This window comes from Mus musculus, chromosome 7, assembly GCF_000001635.26.
Source record: "Mus musculus strain C57BL/6J chromosome 7, GRCm38.p6 C57BL/6J".
Classification (NCBI taxonomy): Eukaryota; Metazoa; Chordata; class Mammalia; order Rodentia; family Muridae; genus Mus; species Mus musculus.
The window spans coordinates 8,892,930-8,906,473 of NC_000073.6; positions in this window are offsets into that span (position 1 = coordinate 8,892,930).

Here is a 13,544-nt window from a genome sequence, read left to right on the forward strand (position 1 = left end):
AAGAGGCTATTATACTCAACAAAACTGGAAAACCTGGACGAAATGGACAAATTTCTAGACAGATACGAGGTACCAAAGTTAAATCAGGATCAAGTTAATTATCTAAACAGTCCCATATCCCCTAAAGAAATAGAAGCAGTCATTAATAATCTCCCAGCCCCCCCCCCCCCAAAAAAAAAACCCAGGACCAGATGGGTTTAGTGCAGAGTTCTACCAGACCTTGAAAAAAGATCTAATTCCAGTTCTGCACAAACTATTCCACAAAATAGAAGTAGAGGGAACTCTACCCTACTCATTCTATGAAGCCACAAATACTGTGATACCTAAACCAATGAAAGATCCAACAAAGATAGAGAACATCAGACCAATTTCCCTTATGAATGTAGATGCAAAAATACTTAATAAAATTCTTGCTAACAGAATCCAAGAACACATTAAAGCAATCATCCATCCTGACCAAGTAGCTTTCATTCCAGGGATGCAGGGATGGTTTAATATACGGAAATCCATCATCGTAATTCATTATATACACAAACTCAAAGACAAAAACCCCATGATCATCGCATTAGATGCGGGAAAAGCATTTGACAATATCCAACACCCATTCATGATAAAAGTCTTGGAAAGATCAGGAATTCAAGGCCCATAACTAAACATGATAAAAGCAATCTACAGCAAACCAGTAGCCAACATCACAGTAAATGTTGAGAAGCTTGAAGCAATCCCACTAAAATCAGGGACTAGACAAGGCTGCCCACTTTCTGCCTACCTATTCAACATTGTACTTGAAGTCCTAGACAGAGCAATTCCACAATAAAAGGAGATCGAGCAGATACAAATTGGAAAGGAAGAAGTCAAATTATCACTTTTTGCAGATGATATGATAATATATATAAGTGACACTAAAAATTCCACCAGAGAACTCCTAAACCTGATAAACAGCTTTGGTGAAGTAGCTGGATATAAAATTAACTCAAACAAGTCAATGGCCTTTCTCTACACAAAGAATAAACAGGCTGAGAAAGAAATTAGGGAAACAACACCCTTCTCAATAGTCACAAATAATATAAAATATCTTGGCGTGATCCTAACTAAGGAAGTTAAAGATCTGTATGATAAAAACTTCTAGTCTCTGAAGAAAGAAATTAAAGAAGATCTCAGAAAAAGGAAAGATCTCCCATGCTCATGGATGTGCAGGATCAACATTGTGAAAATGGCTCTCTTGCCAAAAGCAATCTATAGATTCAATGCAATCCCCATCAAAATTCCAACTCAATTCTTCAACGAATTAGAAAGAGCAATCTGCAAATTCATCTGGAGTAACAAAAAACCTAGGATAGCAAAAACTCTTCTCAAGGCTAAAAGTACCTCTGGTAGAATCACCATGCCTGACCTAAAGCTTTACTACAGAGCAATTGTGAAAAAAACTGCATGGTACTGGTATAGAGACAAACAAGTAGACCAATGGAATAGAATTGAAGACCCAGAAATGAACCCACACACCGATGGTCACTTGATCTTCAGCAAGGGAGCTAAAAACATCCAGTGGAAGAAAGACAGCATTTTCAACAAATGGTGTAGGCACAACTGGTTGTTATCATGTAGAAGAATGCAAATTGTTCCATTCTTATCTCCTTGTACTAAGGTCAAATCTAAGTGGATCAAGGAACTTCACATAAAACCAGAGACACTGAAACTTATACTGGAGAAAGTGGGGAAAAGCCTCGAAGATATGGGCACAGGGGAAAAATTCCTGAATAGAAGAGCAATGGCTTGTGCTGTAAGATGGAGATTGACCAATGTGACCTCATGAAACTTCGAAGCTTCTGCAAGGCAAAAGACACTGTCAATAAGATAAAAAGGCCACCACCAGATTGGGAAAGGATCTTTACCTATCCTAAATCAGATAGGGGACTAATATCCGATATATATATATCAATAGTGTGGACTCCAGAAAATAAAATTAAAAATGGGGCTCAGAGCTAAACAAAGAATTCTCACCTAAGGAATACCGAATGGCTGAGAAGCACCTGAAAAAATGTTGAGCATCCTTAATCATCAGAGAAATGCAAATCAAAACAACCCTGAGATTCCATCTCACACCAGTCAGAATGGCTAAGATCAAAAATTCAGGTGACAGCAGATTCTAGTGAGGATGTGGAGAAAGAGGAACACTCCTCCATTGTTGGTGGGATTGCAGGCTTGTACAACCACTCTGGAAATCAGTCTGGCGGTTCCTCAGAAAATTGGACATGGTACTACCAGAGGATCCTGCAATACCTCTCCTGAGCATATATCCAGAAGATGTCCCAACCGGTAAGTAGGACACATGCTCCACTATGTTCATAGCAGCGTTATTTATAATAGCCAGAAGCTGGAAAGAACCCAGATGCCTCTCAACAGAGGCATGTATACAGAAAACGTGGTAAATTTACACAATGGAGTACTACTCAGCTATTAAAAGGAATGAATTTATGAAATTCCTAGGCAAATCGTTAGACCTGGAGAACATCATCCTGAGTGAGGTAACACAATCACAGAAAAACTCAAATGATATGTACTCACTGATAAGTGAATATTAGCCCAGAAACTTAGTATAGCAAGATATAAGATACAATTTGCAAAACACATGAAACTGAAGAAGAACCAAGACCATAGTGTGGACAAGTTGCCCCTTCTTATAATTGGAAACAATCACCCATCGAAGGAGTTCAGAGACAAAGTTTGGAGCTGAGACAAAAAGATGGACCATCTAGAGACTGCCATATCCAGTGTTCCATCCCATAATTAGCCTCCAAACGATGACACCATTGCATACACTAGCAAGCATTTACTGAAAGGACCCAGATATAGCTGTTTCTTTTGAGACTATGCCGGGGCCTAGCAAACACATAAATGGATGCTCACAGTCAGCTATTGGATGGATCACAGGGACCCCATTGGAGGAGCTAGAGAAAGTATCCAAGGATCTAAAGAGATCTGCAACACTGTAGGTGCAACATTATGAACTAACCAGTACCCCGGAGCTCTTGACTCTAGCTGCATATGTATCAAAAGATGGCCTAGTCATCCATCACTGGAAATAGAGGCCCATTGGACACGCAATCTTTATATGCCCCAGTACAGGGGAACGTCAGGGCCAAAAAATGGGAATGGGTTGGTAGGGAAGTGGGGGGGGGTATGGGGGACTTTTGGGATAGCATTGGAAATGTAACTGAGGAAAATACGTAATAAAAAAAAAGAGAGACAAGACAGCCATGACTATATAGAGAGACACAGTCTGAGGTATAGGTCGGTGAGGGGGAGGGGATAGGGAGAGTGAGAGGGGCAAAGGGAGAGGGGAGAGGAAAGGAGGGAGGACATGAGCTCACAAGGCCCCCTGTGGTGAGGGCAGCAGAGCAGGAAAGGACAGAGGGTGTGGGAAAGGGGCATACTGAGAGAATAAAATAACTCTATCAAAGATCCGGACACTACCATCACCCACCCTACAAGTCCCCCGTGCCTGCTGCAGCTTACATTCCAGCCTGAACATTAGTGCACAGGATTTACCCAAGGATTCACAGGTCTCTGCCTACACCCAAATTCCCCCCCCCACCCTTGGAAAACTCACTACTAGATCGAATCTCTCACCTGTTCTAATCTTCTTGGCCACCAGAGTCTCTGTATACAAAAGTCAGGTCCTTAGGTGCACTGAGCCCTTTCCCTCATCTAATGCCAGTAGAGGTCACCCCAGGACTCTGTCTCCAAGCACATGCCTGCCCACAAGCCTTAGGGTGTACAGTCCACCAGACCCTGTGAGTTCGAGGGTATGGCTCTAGTGATTGAGCACACAGATATCAAAAAAAATATTTTTTTCCACCTGTGTCCTACAGTCAGGGACATGGGAGTTTACCCTGTTGGCTCCTGACCCAGAACTCAGGGAGGTGGTCGATCACTAGGCACTCACCTGGGGCAGGGTTCTTCCAGCAGCCTCCACAATCACCACCGGGATCCACTGGCCTGCCAGGCCCTGGAGCATTGTCATCCCCCATTGAAGCCTGGATCAGATCACATGGGTTATAGAAAACCTCAGTTGCACCTCCTTGATGGAGGAAAGACGCTTCAACTCTCCCAATTTCGTGCCATGACCAATACTGATAAAACTAGTTTTCTGTGACTGACAGATCCAAAAAGTTTCAAAGAACCTTCTGCACACAATTCACACATTGATCCAAATCTGATTTCCAAAGGAAAGCTTAGTTAGATCTGCTTTAGAAATTTTATTGTCAAGGTCCCATTATTTTGTCTTCACCAAAATGCCTATTTTCTCTGGCTATTCTCAGTGCAATGTCTTCTGTACAATGTAGTTCAGACATGATGAAGTGCCAGGAAGTAGACACACCTCCCAAGATGGAGCTGTACACTCAATCTGTTAGGGAGAGTGTTGTGATTATAGATGTGCCAGTATTTCCTTGAGCCTCAAAGGCCGGGCTTGCTGAAACACTCCTAAATTACAGAACTGCTGGCAGAGGCAAGTTAATGTCTGGGATTAGAAACTGGCCTGTCACAGTGAGTTCCAGACCAGACAGGAAACCTCTGCGAGAGTTACAGAGTGAACATGACCCTAAGCTGGGCCATGTGAGGATAGGCGATCTGAAAAGAGAAAAAGGGGCCACCAACCAAGAGGGGCAGCCTGAGTGAAGAGACTAACACGGTTATAAGTGGCTGAGTTATATAGGTGTCAGAAGATCTGGAAGAAGGAAAGTCCAGGGGATCACCTGGTCTAGAAAGTTGGGGCTAGTTTGGGGAGTCATGCCAGCCAGGAGGGACCTATATGTAGTAGAGACAGAGGGATGCTGAGAGAAACTTGAGGCCACTGTCCAGTTTGATATGTTAGTGGACACCTTAGTTCAAAATTATTGCCTTGGATTTAAGACCCAACTGGTTTTAGGCCTTTGTGTGAATGATACTTGGCAGGTCCTCTTGCAAAGAAAGCTCGGGAAATTACCGTAGAGGAAGAAAGAAAGGACATATTTGAAATCAAGTATTCTTTCACCACTGATCTCAAGAATTCAAACTCTTCTCAGTTATACACATCAGATATGACGTCATCACCAATAACTTTTCTATTGTGCATCCCCACACTAAAAGAAATTTGGAGATGCATAACAGAATTCAGCCCACAAAATCATTTCGGAGTGGCACTGAGGATGTACTTCAGAAGGAAAGTCTCCAGCAGCAGCTTCCAGAGGGGTGGGGTGGGGGGAAGGGAACACTGAGCATATGTAAATGGATCTAGTCTGTAGGGAGTCCGCTTAACTCCTTACACATTGGTTCTCCACTGTCCATCTCTGCAACTGTCCTGGTATCCATGGTGAAGCTGTTTGAACTACATTAACCAGAACCCACTGTGTGCATAAAGGCAGGAAGAGTGGCAGGAGGTGTTAGTGCATACATATAATCCCAGTGGATATCTGAGTTTGTGGCTAGCTTGGTCTACCATCTAGTGCAGCCAAGGCTACACAGAGAAAGGCTGACTCAAAGGAAAGAAAGAAAGGAGAGAGAGAGAGAGAGGGAAAGAGAGAGAGAAAGGCATTCATTCACCTGGATCCTAGACAGGTCTGAAATTTGCACCACCACGGTATAACTCTTCTAAGCCTTGGGTAGAATCACCCATATTCATGTGCCTCTCTGGACAGCCCTGTCTGAGGGCCTGGAGATGCTGTATGGGTTGGCAGAGGATCCTTAGTTTACCTGATTTTTGCAACTCTGGGATTTGGATTCTAAGCCCAGGAAGTGGGCTGATGTCCCTGATAGTGATCCAGTCTTACAGTCCCATTTTATTTATTAATTTTATGCTCATAAAGATGGTGTTTGCTGCCCTGTGGCATTGGTACATATAGCAGACATATGAAGGAGTTCAAGGTCAGCCTGGACTACAGAGTGAGTTTCAGGACAGCCAGGGCTACACAGCTATTATAAATAATGTTGCTATGAACATAGTGGAGCATATATCCTATTACAAATTGGAACATCTTCTGGGTATATGAACAGGAGAGGTATTGGTGGATCTTCCATTAGTTCTATATTTGCCAATTTGCTGATAAAACACCAGATTGATTTCCAGAGTGGTTTTACCAGCTTGCCATCCCGTCAGCAATGGAGGAGTGTTCCTCTTTTACCACATCCTCCCCAGCATCTGCTATCACCTGAATTTTTGTTCTCAGCCATTCTGACTGGTGTGAAATGGAATCTCAGGGTTGTTTTGATTTGCATTTCAGTGATCATTAAGGATGTTGAACATTTCTTTAGGTGCTTCTCTGCCATTCAGTATTCCTCAGTTGAGAATTCTTTGTTTAGCTCTGTTTGTACCCCATTTTTAATGGGGTTATTTGGTTTTCTGGAGTCCAGTTTCTTGAATTCTTTATATATATTGGATATTAGTCCCCTATCAGATTTAGGATTGGTAAAGATCTTTTCCCAATCTGTTTGTTGCCATTTTGTCTTACAAACAGTATACTTTGTCTAACAGAAGCTTTGCAATTTCATGAGGTCTCATTTGTCAATTGTCGATCATACATCACAAGCCACTGCTGTTCTGTTCAGGAATTTTTCCCCTGGGCCCATATACTCGAGTTTTTTTTCCCACGTATTCCTCTATAAGTTTTAGTTTGTTTTTATAAGACAGTACATATTATATATATAGAAATATGTATTTATATATATATTTTTATTTACATTATAGAATTATATTTTTATATTATTTCTATATTACAATTTATGTTATATATTATAAGTATATATTTATATATTTATATTACTTTATATTAAATATTTACATATTTATATAAGACCATAAGTTTATATATATGTTTATATTATACATGTATATTGTGTATTAATATTATTTATATATTATAATTTTATATATTATATATTATAATTTTATATTTGTATATTTATATTATCTTTATATTACATATTTATATATAATATAAGACATATATATATTTCATATAAGACAGTAAGTTTTTATAAGTTTTTATAAGACACTATTGCCTATGATAGCAACATTTTCTGACAGGACCCTGATACAGATGTCTCTTGTGAGGCTATGCCAGTGCCTGGCTAATCCATAAGTGGATGCTCAGTGTCCTCTATTGTATGGAACACAGGGCCCCCAATGGAGGAGCTAGAGAAAGTACCAAAGGACCTGAATGGTTCTGCAACCCTATAGGAAGAACAACAATATGAACTAACCAGTACTCCCAGAGCTCATGTGTTTAGCTGCATATGTAGTAGATGATGGGATACTCCACCATCATTGGGATGAGAGGCCCTTGATCTTGTGATGATTATATGCCCCAGTAGAGGGGAATGCCAGGGTCTGGAAGCACGAGTGGGTGGGTTGGGGAGCAGGGTGGAGAGAGTATATAGGGGATAGTATTTGAAATGTAAATGAAGAAAATATCTAACAAAATAATAAAAAAATTAGTTGTTGTGCCGATGTTCTAACTCAAACAAGTCAATGGCCTTTCTCTACACAAAGAATAAACAGGCTGAGAAAGAAATTAGGGAAACAACACCCTTCTCAATAGTCACAAATAATATAAAATACCTTGGCGTGACTCTAACTAAGGAAGTGAAAGATCTGTATGTTAAGAACTTCAAGTCTCTGAAGAAAGAAATTATAGAAGATCTCAGAAGTTGGAAAGATCTCCCATGCTCATGGATTGGCAGGATCAATATAGTAAAAATGGCTATATTGCCAAAAGCAATCTACAGATTCAATGCAATCCCCATCAAAATTCCAATTCAATTTTTCAACGAATTAGAAAGGGCAATCAGCAAATTCATCTGGAATAACAAAAAACCTAGGATAGCAAAAACCCTTCTCAAGGACAAAAGAACCTCTGGTGGAATTACCATGCCTGACCTAAAGCTTTACTACAGAGCAATTGTGATAAAAACTGCATCTTACTGGTATAGCGACAGACAAGTAGACCAATGGAATAGAATTGGAGACCCAGAAATGAACCCACACACCTATGGTCACTTGATCTTTGACAAGGGAGCAAAAACCATCCAGTGGGAAAAAGACAGCATTTTCAACAAATGGTGCTGGCACCACTGGTGGTTATCATGTAGAAGAATGCGAATTGATCGATTCCTATCTCCTTGGATTAAGGTCAAAGCTAAGTGGATCAACAAGCTCAACATAAAACTAGAGACACTGACACTCTATAGAGGAGAAAGTGGGGAAAAGCCTCAAAGATATGGGCACAGGGGAAAAATTCTTGAATAGAAAAGCAATGGCTTGTTCTGTAAGACATCTAAAAGCCCTAGAAAAAAAGGAAGCAAATTCACCCAAGAGGAGTAGACGGCAGTTAATAATCAAACTCAGGGGTGAAATCAACCAAGTGGAAACAAGAAGAAATATGCAAAGAATTAACCAAACGAGGAGTTGGTTCTTTGAGAAAATCAACAAGATAGATAAACCCTTAGCTAGACTCACTAAAGGGCACAGGGACAAAATCCTAATTAACAAAATCAGAAATGAAAAGGGAGACATAACAACAGACCCTGAAGAAATCCAAAACACCATCAGATCCTTCTACAAAAGGCTATACTCAACAAAACTGGAAAACCTGGACGAAATGGACAAATTTCTGGACAGATACCAGGTACCAAAGTTGAATCAGGATCAAGTTGACCATCTAAACAGTCCCATATCACCTAAAGAAATAGAAGCAGTTATTAATAGTCTCCCAACCAAAAAAACCCAGGACCAGATGGGTTTAGTGCAGAGTTCTATCAGACCTTCAAAGAAGATCTAATTCCAATTCTGCACAAACTATTTCACAAAATAGAAGTAGAAGGTACTCTACCCAACTCATTTTATGAAGCCACTATTACTCTGATACCTAAACCACAGAAAGATCCAACAAAGATAGAGAACTTCAGACCAATTTCTCTTATGAATATCGATGCAAAAATCCTCAATAAAATTCTCGCTAACCGAATCCAAGAACACATTAAAGCAATCATCCATCCTGACCAAGTAGGATTTATTCCAGGGATGCAGGGATGGTTTAATATACGAAAATCCATCAATGTAATCCATTATATAAACAAACTCAAAGACAAAAACCACATGATCATCTCGTTAGATGCAGAAAAAGCATTTGACAAGATCCAACACCCATTCATGATAAAAGTTTTGGAAAGATCAGGAATTCAAGGCCCATACCTAAACATGATAAAAGCAATCTACAGCAAACCAGTAGCCAACATCAAAGTAAATGGAGAGAAGCTGGAAGCAATCCCACTAAAATCAGGGACTAGACAAGGCTGCCCACTTTCTCCCTACCTTTTCAACATAGTACTTGAAGTATTAGCCAGAGCAATTCGACAACAAAAGGAGATTAAGGGGATACAAATTGGAAAAGAGGAAGTCAAAATATCACTTTTTGCAGATGATATGATAGTATATATAAGTGACCCTAAAAATTCTACCAGAGAACTCCTAAACCTGATAAACAGCTTCGGTGAAGTAGCTGGATATAAAATAAACTCAAACAAGTCAATGGCCTTTCTCTATACAAAGAATAAACAGGCTGAGAAAGAAATTAGGGAAACAACACCCTTCTCAATAGTCACAAATAATATAAAATATCTTGGCGTGACTCTAACTAAGGAGGTGAAAGATCTGTATGATAAAAACTTCAAATCTCTGAAGAAAGAAATTAAAGAAGATCTCAGAAGATGGAAAGATCTCCCATGCTCATGGATTGGCAGGATCAACATTGTAAAAATGGCTATCTTGCCAAAAGCAATCTACAGATTCAATGCAATCCCCATCAAATTTCCAACTCAATTCTTCAACGAATTGGAAGGAGCAATTTGCAAATTTGTCTGGAATAACAAAAAACCTAGGATAGCAAAAAGTCTTCTCAAGGATAAAAGAACTTCTGGCGGAATCACCATGCCAGACCTAAAGCTTTACTACAGAGCAATTGTAATAAAAACTGCATGGCACTGGTATAGAGACAGACAAGTAGACCAATGGAATAGAATTGAAGATCCAGAAATGAACCCACACACCTATGGTCACTTGATCTTCGACAAGGGAGCTAAAACCATCCAGTGGAAGAAAGACAGCATTTTCAACAATTGGTGCTGGCACAACTGGTTGTTATCGTGTAGAAGAATGCGAATCGATCCATACTTATCTCCTTGTACTAAGGTCAAATCTAAGTGGATCAAGGAACTTCACATAAAACCAGAGACACTGAAACTTATAGAGGAGAAAGTGGGGAAAAGCCTTGAAGATATGGGCACAGGGGAAAAATTCCTGAACAGAACAGCAATGGCTTGTGCTGTAAGATCGAGAATCGACAAATGGGACCTAATGAAACTCCAAAGTTTCTGCAAGGCAAAAGACACCGTCAATAAGACAAAAAGACCACCAACAGATTGGGAAAGGATCTTTACCTATCCTAAATCAGATAGGGGACTAATATCCAACATATATAAAGAACTCAAGAAGGTGGACTTCAGAAAATCAAATAACCCCATTAAAAAATGGGGCTCAGAACTGAACAAAGAATTCTCACTTGAGGAATACCGAATGGCAGAGAAGCACTTGAAAAAATATTCAACATCCTTAATCATCAGGGAAATGCAAATCAAAACAACTCTGAGATTCCACCTCACACCAGTCAGAATGGCTAAGATCAAAAATTCAGGTGACAGCAGATGCTGGCGAGGATGTGGAGAAAGAGGAACACTCCTCCATTGTTGGTGGGAGTGCAGGCTTGTACAACCACTCTGGAAATCAGTCTGGCGGTTCCTCAGAAAAATGGACATAGTACTACCGGAGGATCCAGCAATACCTCTCCTGGGCATATATCCAGAAGATGCCCCAACAGGTAAGAAGGACACATGCTCCACTATGTTCATAGCAGCCTTATTTATAATAGCCAGAAGCTGGAAAGAACCTAGATGCCCCTCAACAGAGGAATGGATACAGAAAATGTGGTACATCTACACAATGGAGTACTACTCAGCTATTAAAAAGAATGAATTTATGAAATTCCTAGCCAAATGGATGGACCTGGAGGGCATCATCCTGAGTGAGGTAACACATTCACAAAGAAACTCACACAATATGTATTCACTGATAAGTGGATATTAGCCCCAAACCTAGGATACCCAAGATATAAGATATAATTTGCTAAACACATGAAACTCAAGGAGAATGAAGACTGAAGTGTGGACACTATGCCCCTCCTTAGATTTGGGAACAAAACACCCATGGAAGGAGTTACAGAGACGGAGTTTGGAGCTGAGATGAAAGGATGGACCATGTAGAGACTGCCATAGCCAGGGATCCACCCCATAATCAGCATCCAAACGCTGACACCATTGCATACACTAGCAAGATTTTATTGAAAGGACGCAGATGTAGCTGTCTCTTGTGAGACTATGCCGGGGCCCAGCAAACACAGAAGTGGATGCTCACAGTCAGCTAATGGATGGATCATAGGGCTCCCAATGGAGGAGCTAGAGAAAGTAGCCAAGGAGCTAAAGGGATCTGCAACCCTATAGGTGGAACAACATTATGAGCTAACCAGTACCACGGAGCTCTTGACTCTAGCTGCATATATATCAAAAGATGGCCTAGTCGGCCATCACTGGAAAGAGAGGCCCATTGGACTTGCAAACTTTATATGCCCCAGTACAGGGGAATTCCAGGGCCAAAAAGGGGGAGTGGGTGGGCAGGGGAGCGGGGGTGGGTGGATATGGGGGACTTTTGGTATAGCATTGGAAATGTAAATGAGTTAAATACCTAATAAAAAATGGAAAAAAAAAAAAAAGAGAATTAACAAATGGGACCTCAGGAAACTGCAAAGCTTCTGCACGGAAAAAGACACTGTCAATGAGACAAAAAGGCCACCAACAGATCGGGAAAGGATCTTTACCTATCCTAAATAGGATAGGGAACTAATATCCAATATATATAAAGAATCAAGAGATAGACTCCAGAAAATCACATAACCCCATTAAAAAATGGGACTCAGAGATAAACAAAGAATTCTCACCTGAGGAATACCGAATGGCTGAGAAACACCTGAAAAGATGTTCAGCATCCTTAATCATCAGAGAAATGAAAATCAAAATAACCCTGAGATTCCACCTCACACCTGTCAGAATGGCTAAGATCAAAAATTCAAGTGACACCAGATCCTGGTGAGGATGTGGAGAAAGAGGAACACTCCTCCATTGTTGGTGGGATTGCAAGCATGTACAACCACTCAGGAAATCCGTCTGGCATTTCCTCAGAAAACTGGATATGGTACTATGGGAGGATCCTGCAATACCTCTCCTGGGCATATATCCAGAAGATGTTCTAAACAGTAAGAAGGACACATGGTCCACTATGTTCATAGCAGCCTTATTTATAATAGCCAGAAGTGGAAAGAACCCAGATGCCCCTCAACAGAGGAATGGATACAGAAAATGTGGTAAATTTACACAATGGAGTACTACTCAGCTTTTAAAAAGAATGAATTTATGAAATTTCTAGGCAGATGGATGGACCTGGAGGGTACCGTCCTGAGTGAGGTAACCCAAACACAAAGGAACTCACACAATATGTACTCACTCTAAGTGGATATTATCCCAGAAACTTAGAATACCCAAGATATAAAATACAATTTCCTAAATGCATGAAACTCAAGAAAGACGAAGACCAAAGTGTGGACACTTTGCCCCTCCTTAGAATTGGGAACAAAACACCAAGGAAGGAGATACAGAGACAAAGTTTGGATCTGTGTCAAAAGGATGGAATATCTAGAGCATGCCATATCCAGGGTTTCATCTCATAATCAATTTCCAAACGCTGACACCATGTCATATACTAGCAAGATTTTGCTGAAAGGACCCAGATATAGCTGTCTCTTGTGAGACTATGCCGGGGCCTAGCAAAAACAGAAGTGGGTTCTCACAGTCAGCTATTGGATGGATCACAGGGTCCCCAATGGAGGAGCTAGAGAAAGTACCCAAGGAGCTAAATGGATCTGCATCCCTATAGGTAGAACAACATTATGAACTAACCAGTGCCTTGGAGCTCTTGACTCTAGCTGCATATGTATCAATAGATGGCATATTCGGCCATCACTGGAAAGAGAGGCCCATTGGACTTGCAAACATTATATGCCCCAGTACAGGGGAACGCCAGGGTCAAAAAGTGGGAGTGGGTGGGTAGGGGAGTGGGAGGGAGGGTATGGGGGACGTTTGTGATAGCATTGGAAATGTAAATGAGGAAAATACCTAATAAAAAGTATTAAAAATAATAAAAAAGTAAAAAAAAATAAATTCGTGAAGAATTCCATTAAACCGTAGTTTGAATATCAAATCTTTCTTTTCAACGATGCCATCTTCCATGAATTTTCAATGAGTAAAATGTGGATGTTAATGAAGAATGTGTTCCTTAAAGGGACAGTGCTAATGATTATATTTCTATGAAGACTGACTTAGGGAAGTGATTGTTTTTGTCAATG